The 13,640-nt window shown below is 44.6% G+C and overlaps 1 protein-coding gene across 1 annotated transcript in view; it reads right to left on the bottom strand.

The window, feature by feature from the left end:
• LOC147722517 (enoyl-CoA delta isomerase 2-like) overlaps nucleotides 1-13,640 on the bottom strand; it is a 945,915-nt gene that overhangs the window by 677,375 nt on the left and 254,900 nt on the right. The gene's annotated exons all lie outside the window — the stretch shown is intronic.

Genomic DNA, 13,640 nt, shown 5'->3' with positions numbered 1-13,640 from the left:
AAGATACTCCCCCGCCAAGAGGCAGGTACCGTTTTGGACAGAAAGCAGGCTCTATACAGAGGATACAGGATTTTACTCCACCCTAGAGGGTCCTGTTTCAGGACCGTCATGGGGAGTTCGTCAGGGCCCATCGCCCCAGAGACTTGCATGTTTTTTATAGCCGTCTCAATTTCTACTTCTGTGGGGTAATTAATGAGACCTTCAGGTGTAGCATCTATGGCAATATCATCACCTGTAATCCCGTTCCCTGCATAAAGATCCCGGATATAAGGAATCCATACCTCCTCCGCTATAGGGATAGGAGAGGGACTTAGTCTAGAACCGCACCCCTTCCCAATTATTGCCCAAAATTCTCTGATCCTACCATGGACAACAGATTCCCTCAAATTGATCCAAACATTGTCCTCCCTTTCCTTTTTCATTTTCAGCTTAAATCTACATCTCTTTCTTTTTAACCTGGAAATTTCTTTTTCACGTTCCAAGACTCTCTCTAAATATTGTTCACGGACTAGTTTATTTATTTCCTTATTTAGGATACGCAGTGTACTAGGGACCACTACCCCATTCCTAGGGCGAGAAGTTTTTTTTTTAGCATAAAGAATGATGTTTCGCATAAATTCTTCAAAATAAACTATTTCATTCCCATGCCACTCATTTAATACTATTAGGGTATCAGATAAGAAATCCTGTACCCCATTAATGGCGAGAGGACTCCAGAAACACCTTCCTGAGGAAGCGTGAAAGGCAACATCACTGCCATTGAGAGACCAAGGCGCAGTGCTCCTGGGATTTAAAGAGATAGATACAAACAATATGCTATGGTCACTCAGGGCGGTGGGTATGATCTTATGGTCCTGAATATAAGGAAACAAACCATAGTCTGCGATTGCATAGTCCAAGATAGAAGACCCAAAAGGGGATTTGTGAGTAAATTTAGCAGGCACGTCAGACGGAAGTCTCCCATTTAGTATAAGACCGTCAACGGCCGCTAGTTCTTTTAGCAGAATCTTCCCTCTTTTGTTAGTCACTAACTTATCAGGGAAGATGGTTTGGGGAACAAAATGCGCCTCTTCTTTGGCTTTATTCCTAAAAAGTTTCAGACTAACATTGGAGATTTTGCAGTTCAAGTCTCCTACCAACAAAATTTCCGGAGGGGATGGGACATTTTTAATGTGATCCATGAATCGGAATACCTGCTTCAGAATAACATTAAAACACTCTTCTGGGGGATATACACATTAAGGATTACAACAGGTGACTTTATACCGTCATGAAAGAGATTTTCAATGGTTATAGCGTGGAAAAGTTTACTTGGGTCGATATAATGGGAGAATCTCCATTGCAATTTATTAGATAATAAACAAGCAATTCCCCCCCTAGCATGACCTTTCCTGGAAGGGGCAGCAGGCACTTCCAAGGCATAGAAATCCTTAGAGGCATCCAGCGTGTTAATGCATCAAGTTTCCTGTATACAAATTACGTCAGCTCCTAGAGAAAATAAAAAATCACATTTCTCTGGGCTACTGTGGATCCCTGCCGCATTCCAAGAAATAATTTTTAATGAGGTGTTAAAGATGGTGAAACAATTTGGGATTGTCTTTTGTTTTTGTAGATAAGGCACTATGCAGCCAATTCCACCGGTTGTTATCCTCTATGAGAGAGGAATTCTGAGTTAGCCGGAGTGGCTTCACGTGCGAGACCGAGCGTTTTCCCCTAGAGACCCAAATTTTCAGGTCACTAAGGGGAGAGGCTACCCCATTTTGTTCATCACCCCTGGATGCCTTCCCAAAAGAAGGATTTGTATTACCAAGGTTAAAAATCGGGAGAATGTCGATACCTGTACGTTGGAAATTCTTGGCATGCTGTAATATCAAATTTGCTATAATTGGAGAATAGAATTTAACCCTTATACTCAAAACCCTGACTCCACCCGACAGGGAGACTAACTCAATGTCCCTTGATTGAATATGGTGAAGACTTTCAATCTCGCTAAAACGCTTAAGAAGCCAAGCTCTGTTTAGGGGTAAGTCAACATCAAATAAAGGCAAAAAATCTAACACAAAAACATCCGCAGGCGCCTTTAAATTTTTGAGAGAACGGACAGGAAGAGGGCGGTCTCCAATCACAGGGGCTGCAGCGAAAGGAGGAGCCAAGGGGTTAAGGGCCCCTACCGAGTATAGGATTGGAGCTCCTGTCGCAGCCAATGGCGGAGGGTTTGGGAGAGGACCCCCCATTTGTGGCAAAACCTCTGAAGACGTTGGTAGACACAGGTCACTTTCCACCTTTAAAGATGTCGAGATGGGTGAGTTCGAATCAATTTCCGCTTTTAAAGATGTAGAGGAGAGATCCACATCTAAATCTTCGTTCTCCAGTTCAACCAGGGGATTCTGGAAGATTATGCGACGCTGCCTTTTCTTCCTGTATTTTCGAATTGGTTTCCTTTTATTCCCTTTATTATTTCTATGTTTACCACTTTTTACCTTTACCTCGTGATTATCGTCCATAGATTCTTTTTTGTTTTCAGACATGAAGATGGGAAATAGATCTTGAACCACTTTGAGACCAGAAGCAGATTTGTTTTCTTCCTCGATCTCAAGACCTGAGCTCTTAATACAATTAGGCACTGCGGATAAGGGCATAGCTACAATGTGTGTTTCCAAAACTGCTGTTGCAGCCTTCAAATCAGACTCCACTGTAGGCACATTTATTTGCCCCTTTGGCAGGCTGCGCACAGTCATGGGCGGGGATACACTCCTCAACTCTGGCGACTTTTGTAACAATGTCTTCAGTATTTGGGTAACTGAATCCAAGATACAATCCGAGCTGCCTACAAATTTCCCCAAGAGAAGTAAGATGGAGGCTAATAATTGTTCCAGGGCAATCAAGGATTCAGAAATCGGTTTTTCACATGCTTCCACTGGACGACAGATACCAGATAGATTGAGACCCGGGCTGCTAGAACCATTTAACAGATTGGACATGTCCTGAGCATTCAACAAAGGGGTACTACTATACAGCATTAACCCAGATGGAGTAGCACCCCCCGAGGGCTTAATAGGGTCCCGAGTCTCCACTTTAGCTGTATTTACGTAGCGGCCACAGAGTTCAAGGTCAATGGATAGTGAGGATAAGTCGCCGCCCAACCTATCATTCAGAGGAGTTTGAGGCATAGGAGGTTGGCTCACATGTTCATTTACAGGTACCGAAAGATCAAGACTACTCTCCACCTTCCCTTCAAAAGGATCAAGGGAAGAGGATACCGCTGCCGCTGATTGAAAAAGCGCAGGCTGCACGGGAGGGGGCGGAGGGTCTGTGATACCTTGAATATGAACCTCCTGGACCGTGGCAATGGTAGCTTCTGTGGCAGCCAAGTTAGTTTTTTTGAGGGGAGGCAGGTCCCATAATTCAAAGAGTTGGCATTGACCCTTCAACGGGGGATTGTTCACAGATTTGTTTCTTGTGCGGGTAATGACTGCTTTTGCACCAGGATTGTCTCCAACTACCCTTCCAGAACGTAATTTTTTAGACATCTTCTGTAGGATTTTTCCACGAAATAAAGGTATTTAAGTGATATACCTCCAGAAGAATGATTACAAAAAAAAAAATATATATAACAATATTCATAAAATAATAAATATAGTCCTGGAGATGCAACAGTGACTGTCCGACAGTAGAGTAAGAGGAAGCGACGCACAAATTCCAATAAATGGGTCTTCCTCAGACAGTCAGGCGTAATAGAATATAACAAACCGAAAATGTCAATGAAAATAACTGGGCCCAGCCCAGCCTACCTCAGCCACTGAGGGCCACAGAGGGCCCGCCCTTTGCCCGGGCTTCGCTCCGGACGTCCCACTCGCGTCCCGCGCGAAACTGACGCGGCTAGTGCCGCTAGGGCTGCTGGGATTTGTGGTTTTTGTTGGCCCTGCTCCGCGCTCCGCTCGGTGTTAGAGCCTTCACAAATCTGGACCGGAGAGCGGGAGGCGGGCGGGCGGGCAAAAGCGCTGTTGAAAAAGCCCCTGCTGCAGCGTTCAGTAGCAATCTCAGTGCAGGCAAATATTCCTCAAAGGACACCCCCTCGACCGGGGTGTCGCCATATTTCTGCGCCTCCTGGCGCGAAACTGACGCGGCTAGTGCCGCTAGGGCTGCTGGGATTTGTGGTTTTTGTTGGCCCTGCTCCGCACTCGGCTCGGGCAAAAGCGCTGTTGAAAAAGCCCCTGCTGCAGCGTTCAGTAGCAATCTCAGTGCAGGCAAGTATTCCTCATCTGACCCTGTAACTTACCTTGTAGCTGACGGTGTTCCGTCGTTTCCATCTCCCCATCGGTATGCGCCCCCCCGTTTCTACGCATGCGCATCATCCTACACAACCGCACGGGGGCCGGGTGGGCCAGGCCTACCCAAACATGACCTTTAGCCCACCCAGTCACTGCAGAAGAGGCCACGGAGAAGGCATCTCTTAAGTGCTTCATCAATTTCAATGGTGACAAGTCGAATTTTTTTCCACTGTCTTTAAAACTGAAATTGAGTGGTGTGTTTTAGGGATAGAGGTGGGCGAAAAAACAAATTAAAAGGGAGAACCGAGCTAAGGCTCTGGCTTGGCCCTTACAGCCCATGCACCATCTGAGCCCAGAACATTTTTGCTAAGTGAAACATACAACAAACATCATGTAAAATAATATACAGTCTTCAAAATTAATTTTTTGTATTTCTTTATCACATGGAAACTTTGACATTAATGTCACAACATAGTGCTGCACTGAGAAGTACTTATTAAAAGTGAGCCTAAAGTCATTCTTACCCCATCCTCACACAGGTAACCCTGCCATTTGTGAACCAGGAGGAAAGACATTTGTCATGTGGACTTTGTATGTGGCCCAGATTATTATAGAGCAACATTAGTCTATTAAATCGAACACAATATGTTTTTGAATAGTTGCTTTTCTGATTCGTGTATTTGAATGTGCTTTCATGAAGAAAAACGAGTGTTGGTGAAAGAAAATATTTGCCAAAGCTAACACAATTTAAGTGGGGAAGCTCCAATTTATCCAGGTTTTATTTTTTCACTTTGTACAAATCAGCCACTAATGGCTATCTATTAGTCTCTCTTTTTTACATTAATGCTTTGTCTTTTACCACTTTGGGCAGTTTCTTGCTGTTTTTATATAGTGTGGACTCGGCCTGGAGATATTGAAGTGCTTTACATGAACACTAGTTACATTATACAATGTCAAATTTGTTTCTATTAGACACTGGAGATATGTCCAGAATCACACGATGTTGAGCCAACACCAAGACTCGAACCTAGCTTGTTCAGTTCCAAACTTGGAAGCTCTTGCTGTAATACAACATCCTGGGTAGAATAAGGGTGGCAGGCAGAAGGTACATGAAAGCTTGGCTCATCATGGGTTCGAAGTTCCAACAGGACCTAAAGCTAAACCAGAGCTTGGCTTCAGGCTCAAACCTGGGTCAAACTTTCAGTGCAGTCTTCCTAATGTAAAATGTCATGGCTTAGGTGTTGTAACAGGGACCTCCTTAACCTTAAACTACTATTACACTCTACTTGGAATACTGGTGCTGGTGCAAATGCCTAGCCTGCTGGAAATTATGAGTTGGGCTGTTGAGTATAGGCATCAGCTCTTACTCTCAAATAACTCTCTAGATGCACTGTATGCCTGTGTGGAAGAAGATATATTGAAAATCTTGGGTTTGTAGACTACCTACAGAAATGACAAAAATTGGGACCCCATTGGACCACACAGAGGAAACCTTGGCCCATCCAGAGGAAAAATTCTAGAACTGGGCCTGCTGCTGAGCAGAGTGTTTTGGGGCGAAGCGAGCAGAGCAGAGGCAGTAACGCTGACCGGTCTCCACAGCCGTTGCCATTGAGCCTGCTGCATGGGGATGCAATCGTTCCCCTTTCATTGATGACATCTGAGGACAGAAGACCATGCAAAGGACTGGATTCTCACCACTCAGGATAATGTAGTGTTTGGGAACGGGTCGCCGGCTTACAGAGGCCCTAAGAGTGGTGGTGTGATGTGTGGAGGCCTGATGTGGCAGAGGTAGGTGCCACCTATCAAGGCATGCGGCTGACGGCTCTGAGCCTCCCCAATGAAATGAAGAGCACTAACCGGCAGCACTGTACCGGATCGGTTTGGATTTGGCAGATCACCATGAGAGGAGGAGGGCCCGTTGAGAGTGGGTGTACGGGGTGACAGAACTGCTGTTGTGCTCAACCCCTTGCGGCCTTTGAGAGCTGCGGCATAGGGTAGGATTTCATTAATTTAGGTCCTGATGAAATGCCTCATTACCCTCCTGGCAACATAGACGTGAAACATGTCTCCCCGCCTTACTTTTAACATTCTAGCTACCAGGGTACATTGTGGCCCTTGGGCAGCCCCTGCGTTTTTACTGTGTCAAAGGACCACTATCCCATTAAAATTCCCCCTGGTTCTCTTAGACTCTTTTACTCTTCTCTTTCACTTTTTCACCGCCCTAGTTTTTGTGACCCCCCACTTGCATTCATCAAAATGGCGCTACAGATCAAAAGATCTCCGAAAAAGAGCCCCCAAACGTGTCAAGCGTTAAAGCACTGGTCTGACGAGGAGTGCCCTATGATAAAGCATGACACCCTATTGGGTGTGTGAGGGCACTAAAATCTGATCATTCAGATCCCCAGGAATTCCTTTTATCCGGTTTAGGATTCCAGTTAGATCAGGGCCCTTACATTTTCTTAAAGAGGAACTACTCCAGTCTATGTTTTGAAGTGCCCATGAGAGTAGACAGGCCATTAAGGATGTGACCTTGGGCAAGACCCTTGGCCCGATGCATTGCCAGCAGAGTTCTATGTGGCTTACTCAGGCCTGTTGGCCCCTAGGTTTGAGGCACTGTATGCTGAGTCTTTGACTGAGGACTGCCTAACAAAGACCACACAAACCACAAGTGACATTTCCCTCCCCAAAACTAATGTTCCTGGGGCTCAGGTACCTGATTTTTGCCCAATTGTCCATGCTCAACATGCCCTTTAAAATCCTGAGTACGATCCTGGCCACTTGATTGCTTTCCCATATGCCGGTCCTGGTCCAAATTGGCTTCATCCAGCTCAGAAGCACTTCCCTTAATCTCAAGAGACTCTACCACATCCTCTGCAATCCTGAGATCCAAACCCTTCCAAAGGATATGCTTATGTCAGTAGACCTCGAAAAGGCCTTTGATTCAGTGAAATGGGATTACTTATAGAGGGTTATGCACAAGTTGGCTATGGGTGAGACCTGGATCCGATGAGTCTCACTGTTATATATGGCCCAACTGCACAAGTTAAGACTCGCCCTACAATTTCTGCTCCCTCTGCTATTTCCCGAGCCACAAGACAGGGTTGCCTGCTATTACCCTGCTATTACCCCGCTCTCTTCCCTGGCCATTGAGCCACTGGCAAATTTCCTTCAGAGAGAGGGGAGAGGTAGAGGTATCCAGGTGGATGGCCATGAACATGTTATCTCTCCCTAAGCGGATGACCAACTCCTTTACCTGTCTGGTGGCGCTGCAGGGGACAGAGTAGCAATTAGACACTTGGACGACTTTGGGGTGATATCGGGCTGAAAGTCAATAGATCCAAAACATGCCTGTTCCCATGTGATAGAGGTACTCCTGTACCAACGGATCTCCCAGTGGGGGTTACTTGGCCTGTGGTGATATTTAAAAATCTGGGTGTCCAGGTGTATCATCAGCTAGATGATGTGAGAGAAGGGAACTTGGGCAGAGCATTGTGATCCCTGCGAACATGTGTCACCTTCTGGAGAACTCTGCTCTTACCACTTATGACTCGTGTATCAATCTCCAAAATGGTGATACTCCCTTGGTTGCTGTATTTCCAATCTCCCAATTAAGATCCCTGGGGCGAGGTCCTGACAGCTGGATGTCCTTCTCCGAGAACTGGTGTAATAGGGTGTCACTTGAGGTCTTGAGGTGCCCACCTACACAGAGTGGCCTTGGGGCTCCGGATTTCGAACTGTACTATACAGCAGCACAGCTGAAATGGGTGGCCCAATGGCTCGAAGACTCATGTCAGAGCAAGTTAGATGTTCTAGGGTTGGCACTGCATGAGGGACTTTTATTATTCAAATTATTGCACCCAGATGTGCTGATACTCTAGCCTAGGACTTTGGTGCAGGTAGCCCTACATAGCTGGTGCCGTGGCACTGTGAGGACCCGCAGAGTCCCACTGTACACTCCGGCTATACTGTTGGTGGTACTGCCCTATGGGACCCCTGTCCGTTTCTTTACTGTGACTCAACTTTGGCCCTGGACAAGGGCTGGGATGACAACAGTGGGGGATTGCTTCCAGATGGGCGCCCTTATCCTGCTACAAAAACACTTTGAGCAATATGCACTGCCCAGTCCATTTCTCATGAATGAGACATTGGTGCTGTCATAGATGGACTTATGGGATTCAGGACAATAGGAGCCCCGCAACACTCTGTACTTCAGCTACTACTTTCCCTAGGCTTGCAAACTGTCAGGTAACATGGTTTTACAGAGCACTGAATGAAGTGGGACAAAGGCCACTGGTTGCTCTTCGGGAACAATGGAAATGTATCCTGGAGCATGATATCACTGAAAGGGAATGGAACAGAATATTAACTTACCCCAAGAAAACTTCTCGCAACACCAGATAGCAATAAATACAATTCAATATCCTACACATTACTCATCTTACACCGCACAGGGTGCAAGTTATCTACAGTGGGGACCCCCAGGAGTAATCGAGGTGCCAAATACTGGACACAGATTTTTCACCACATGACTTGGGGATGCCCATCACTTCAGATTTATTGGAAGGCAATTATGCTTCACCTCAATGCAACAGTGGGACGCGTCTTGCTATCCACAAAAGGTAAATCTCAGTTGGGGAGTTTTCCTTGACCAAGGCATGCCAAGTTGGCGGTAGATTTTTAGACTTGGTCTTTGCACTAGCCAGTCACAAGTTTGCGCAGATGTGGAAGTCGAAGATGAATCCTGGGCTAGAAGCATTGGCATAAGATGTTACTACTCGGGCCAGGGCTGAGGAAAGCATACTCTGCCTGGAAGGTGCACGGGGCATAAGAAAACGTAGGTGGAGATACTTGAGGCCTGGGAGCACCCAGACAGGGACGCAAGTTCTGAACAGAGTAACTTGGATGGCGAAGACTTGGATGGCAAAGGGGGTGGGGCGGGGTTAGGTAGGGATGGGGCAGTGCCCCACAGGACCAGGACTAATCACTTGAAGGGACGGCTACCCTTGTCTTCCTTGGGGAATTGTTTACAGTACTGTGACCCTAGACAGCCCATGGACTGAGATGTTGGATGCACCTTTGATCCCCTTACATAGTTCTGACACGTAGGCACCCAGACTGGCCTTAAGCTTTTAATGGCCGTGCCTGTATATTCTTTTACCTCTCGGGTACTTTACTGAGACACCCACGGTTCAGCTCCCAGAGACTTTTTGTTAATTAGGTTTGTTTATGCATAATTGTCAGGCAACTCAAATTTTTCCCAAATCTCTAATATCCTTGACATTAACTCAGATTCCCTTATATTTGAAATTCATGTCCTGGCTTAGAAACTACACAATATGGCACATAAGCCTATGCAGATCCAGACTGACAACACCCACTCATGCAAACTGATGGACAACCTTGTATAGGGGCACAGCTACTACCACCATCGGTATATGGGTTCGCTAGACGATAAGGGATTGCGATAATCATTGAGTGTAAATGGTTCTTACATATGTTGATACTTAGAAAGCTGTGCAGTTATTGACACTGTTACTATTAATGTAGCAAGAGCAAATTGCAAGGTTTTAAATGCCAATAAAGATATGTATAAAAAAGCCAAATATATTTTAAGATAGCCGTCAGCCGTTTATGTCTTTTAACTTGACTTGTGCTTTTTCTTGTGGATTCCTTTTGTAACATAGGACCCACAGATTGCCCCTGGCTATGGGTCTTGATGTGACCAATATTTACCCTATTGATGCTATGACGTTAAATTGTTTGATCGGTGAACATTACTTTATTTTGAATGACCGAACCCCACTTTTCCTATTGGCTGCACTTCCGCAGTATAACACCAAAATGTTTCTCATATCAACAAACATATTATACTGGGTCCCAGCTTTACATAGCATCAGCTACTGGCTGTTAGGCCAACATGTTATTGCATGAAGTACATTGCAAGATGGCCAAACACAGCTCCCATGTTTACGATCGGCAACAAATCCAGTCTGCCTTCTATCGCTTACCGATGAGTACATCAAATGAGACGATTTGCGGTGTCCGGCAGTACCGGGCTGGCCGTAGCAAGTATCAGGCATTTTCCTGGGAGGCTGGAAGAGTGGGAGCCAGTTTTGCAGTGGTGGAGGTCGGTTTGATACTGGCGGCGGTTTTTCAGTGGTGCAGCCATATTAAACCCCAGTAACGAAAGCATCAGTGCTGCACTCTTGTATTCCCCCTAGAGGGGAAGGTGAGTGGTGTTGGGAGGGACTGATCCAAAAAAATTGCCAGGTTTGCTTTGGTATAGTATATGCAAAATTGCTTGCAAGGGGATTACTTAACAGGGAATTTTTTTAAAACGTATTTTGAAACAGGAGGTTGATCAATCCTGATTGACAGAAATTTGGGATCAACTTAAAACAATTAAAAACCTGTTTCTCATCTAATTCAACACTTAATTAATCGACAAAGTGGTAACAACTCACTATAGAAAAATGCTACACAGGAAGTAGTTTTTATGAAAAAAAGGTTTTTATGTATCAAATTTTCATTTCATGGGGTACAATTTCTTAAAAAACAGTGAAAAATAATCAACAATGTACAAGTGGACAAGACATAGATTAGTTGTTCTTTGAAATCCACTTGCGTTGTAGTCCACTCTTTTTGAGTTATAACACAACGAAACTTATTCACTGTAACCAAAAATAACGTTGCATTGAATTAATCTGACAAAAAAAGAGAGATGTGGACTGATATGTCGACGTTTCGGCTTTATTATTGACAAATCCTCAAGGCCAACCTCAGGACTTTCAATCTTTTGTATAGTATGACCCCCTGAGTCTCCAACTGAACAGCTTCAATTGTATGTTTAGCACAGGACCTTTGTTTCAACCGTTCCTTGTTTGTTGGAGCTCGTATTCAACAAAGATATTGCGGCGTCTTTTATCCGCTTTCACAGTAAATGCTTTTTCCTACAGCAAAGATTCGTTCTGCGTGGCTCAGTCTCGCGAGAACAATTAGACTGAGCCACGAGACTGAGCCACGCCGAACGAATCTTTGCTGTAAAAAAAGCATCATCATATATGCAACAACATCTATTTTCTTGTTGCTTAATTTAAGAGATGTTACGTGGTCTCTGGACTTTAGATTTAGTAGTAGTTGCTTTATTGGTCTCATATATGATAGTTTTGTGATAATGGGGATAACCCGTTGTTGCATTTTTCAGTTACATGTAACATGGGTACTCAAATCAGTTATGTGTTTTTTTGTTAACTCTTTTTCCCCTGACATTACGTGTTAGAGAAGGCACAGTAATTGTTAATTGTGGTCTTACCCGTTCAATGAAAGTTTTAAATATACATTGCTGTGCATTTCGATGTACTTAATAGTGAGATTTGACCTTGGATATTTATAACTACTGGAACTACTGGACTTTGGCATTATTTTGCCCTACAAAATTCATATTTATCAGGTGGAAGAACATCTATATACCGCCAAACAGGTTAATATGAACAGAATTATATGCTTTGTTCAATCAAGGGTGATTGAGAGCAAAGAAGGTCATTATCACTGGATGAAGAGGGTACACATCGGGTGAGGCATGATTAGCACTGCGGTTAGGTCACATCCCTTTACTTTCTGGTATCTACTTGTTGTGGCTTTGATACTGCTCGGTTCTCTCTCCGTCTCACTTATACCTTATTACTTTTAATTGCTATTTTATGTCTTTCTAATTTTCCAAGTTTGTGTGTGTATATATATATATATATATATATATATATATATATATATATATATATATATATATATATATATTACCTACTGGCTATCGCCAGTAGGTATATATAGTTAGAATTTTTTCCCTATGGGACTTTTGAAAATTCTATGTCTAATAACTTTGGCGTTTGTGGACGGAATCGGCTGAAATTTTCAGGAAAATGGCACATTTTGTTTCTGAGCAGCCCCTGAAAATTTGGTGGGGTTTCGTCAAGGGGGGGCTGAGAAAAAAGGGGGGTCCCAAAACGCGTTTTTTGCATTGAGTTTTCCATAGGGCGGTTGGACTCACTTTTAGCTCGAACGGCTGAATGGATTTGCACGAAACTTGGCAAAATTGTAGGGACTGTTAGCCCGATGTGCCTTTGCTAGGTCTCAATATATGTGCTCCAGTAGTTTTTGAGAAATTAACGTTCAAACCAAGATATATATCTGTAACAGCGCTCTGGGCAGCGATCCGGTCCGCTTACTTTTCGCTTATCGGAACTTTGCGCGCAGAAAGCTGATTGGCTCTCCGGTGTCTGTCAACATTCTAAACAGTCCGGAGCGGACGCCATCTTGTCTCTCGGTAGGATCGAGAGAGAAGAAGAGGTGGAAAACGAAGGGGGAATTTAATGAAAGGGGGCAAGGTATCCCCCTCTTGACCCCCTAGGAATGTTGTTGGGGTTATTAAAGGGTCCCGTGGGGAAAATAAAAAAAAAATGATTTTTCACGGTAGAAGCGCGGCCGCGAACTGGTAGCGAAACGGGAATTCGCCATTTTGTGCTTCGTAAATTAAATTACTAGTTATAAGTGGGTGCGGGAGACGTATCCTAATCCCCTATGTTTCCTGAGGGTGGGTGAGGAGGCTGATATATGTTGATACATCTCTTCCAGCGGCTGTGCGTGAGCTTTTTTTTTTTTTTTGCTGCGTGACAGTCCGGAGCGGCCGCCATCTTGTCTCTCGGTAGGATCGAGAGAGAAGAAAAGGTGAAAAACTAAGGGGGAATTTAATGAAAGGGGGCAAGGTATCCCCCTCTTGACCCCCTAGGAATGTTGTTGGGGTTATTAAAGGGTCCCGTGGGGAAAATAAAAAAAAAATGATTTTTCACGGTAGAAGCGCTTCACGGGCCGCGAACTGGGCCGCAAACTGGTAGCGAAACGGGAATTCGCCATTTTGTGCTTCGTTAATTAAAGTACTAGGTATAAGGGGGTGCGGGAGACATATCCTAATCCCTTATGTTTCCTGAGGGTGGCTGAGGAGGCTGATATATGTTGATATATCTCTTCCAGCGGCTGCGCCATCTTGCCTTTTTTCGAATGCCACAATTTTGTCGTGCACGGCAGCCATTTTAGATTCCAGGCTGGTTCCAGGCTATCATCTAACCCTGCGGATGTAGTTTATGGCCCCAGCTGTAGAGAATTCAGACATGCCAATCCTCCTGATTCAGGCGTATGAGTACTGATTTCAGTGCTAGTCTCCCGCCTCCCGATTTCTGCAAGCAAAAACCCGGGGGCATATTACGAACAACTAGCGATAATTTTTGTCTCTAACTTGTTTAGAGACAAAAATTATCGCCGCACATCGGCGATTTTTATCGCAGATAAACCTTGCTATTATCGCAGAAAAGTCAGCGA

The sequence above is a fragment of the Lissotriton vulgaris genome, chromosome 4_1 (assembly GCF_964263255.1).
Source record: "Lissotriton vulgaris chromosome 4_1, aLisVul1.2, whole genome shotgun sequence".
In the NCBI taxonomy this organism is placed as follows: Eukaryota; Metazoa; Chordata; class Amphibia; order Caudata; family Salamandridae; genus Lissotriton; species Lissotriton vulgaris.
This window is presented reverse-complemented; position numbering and strand designations above follow the sequence as displayed.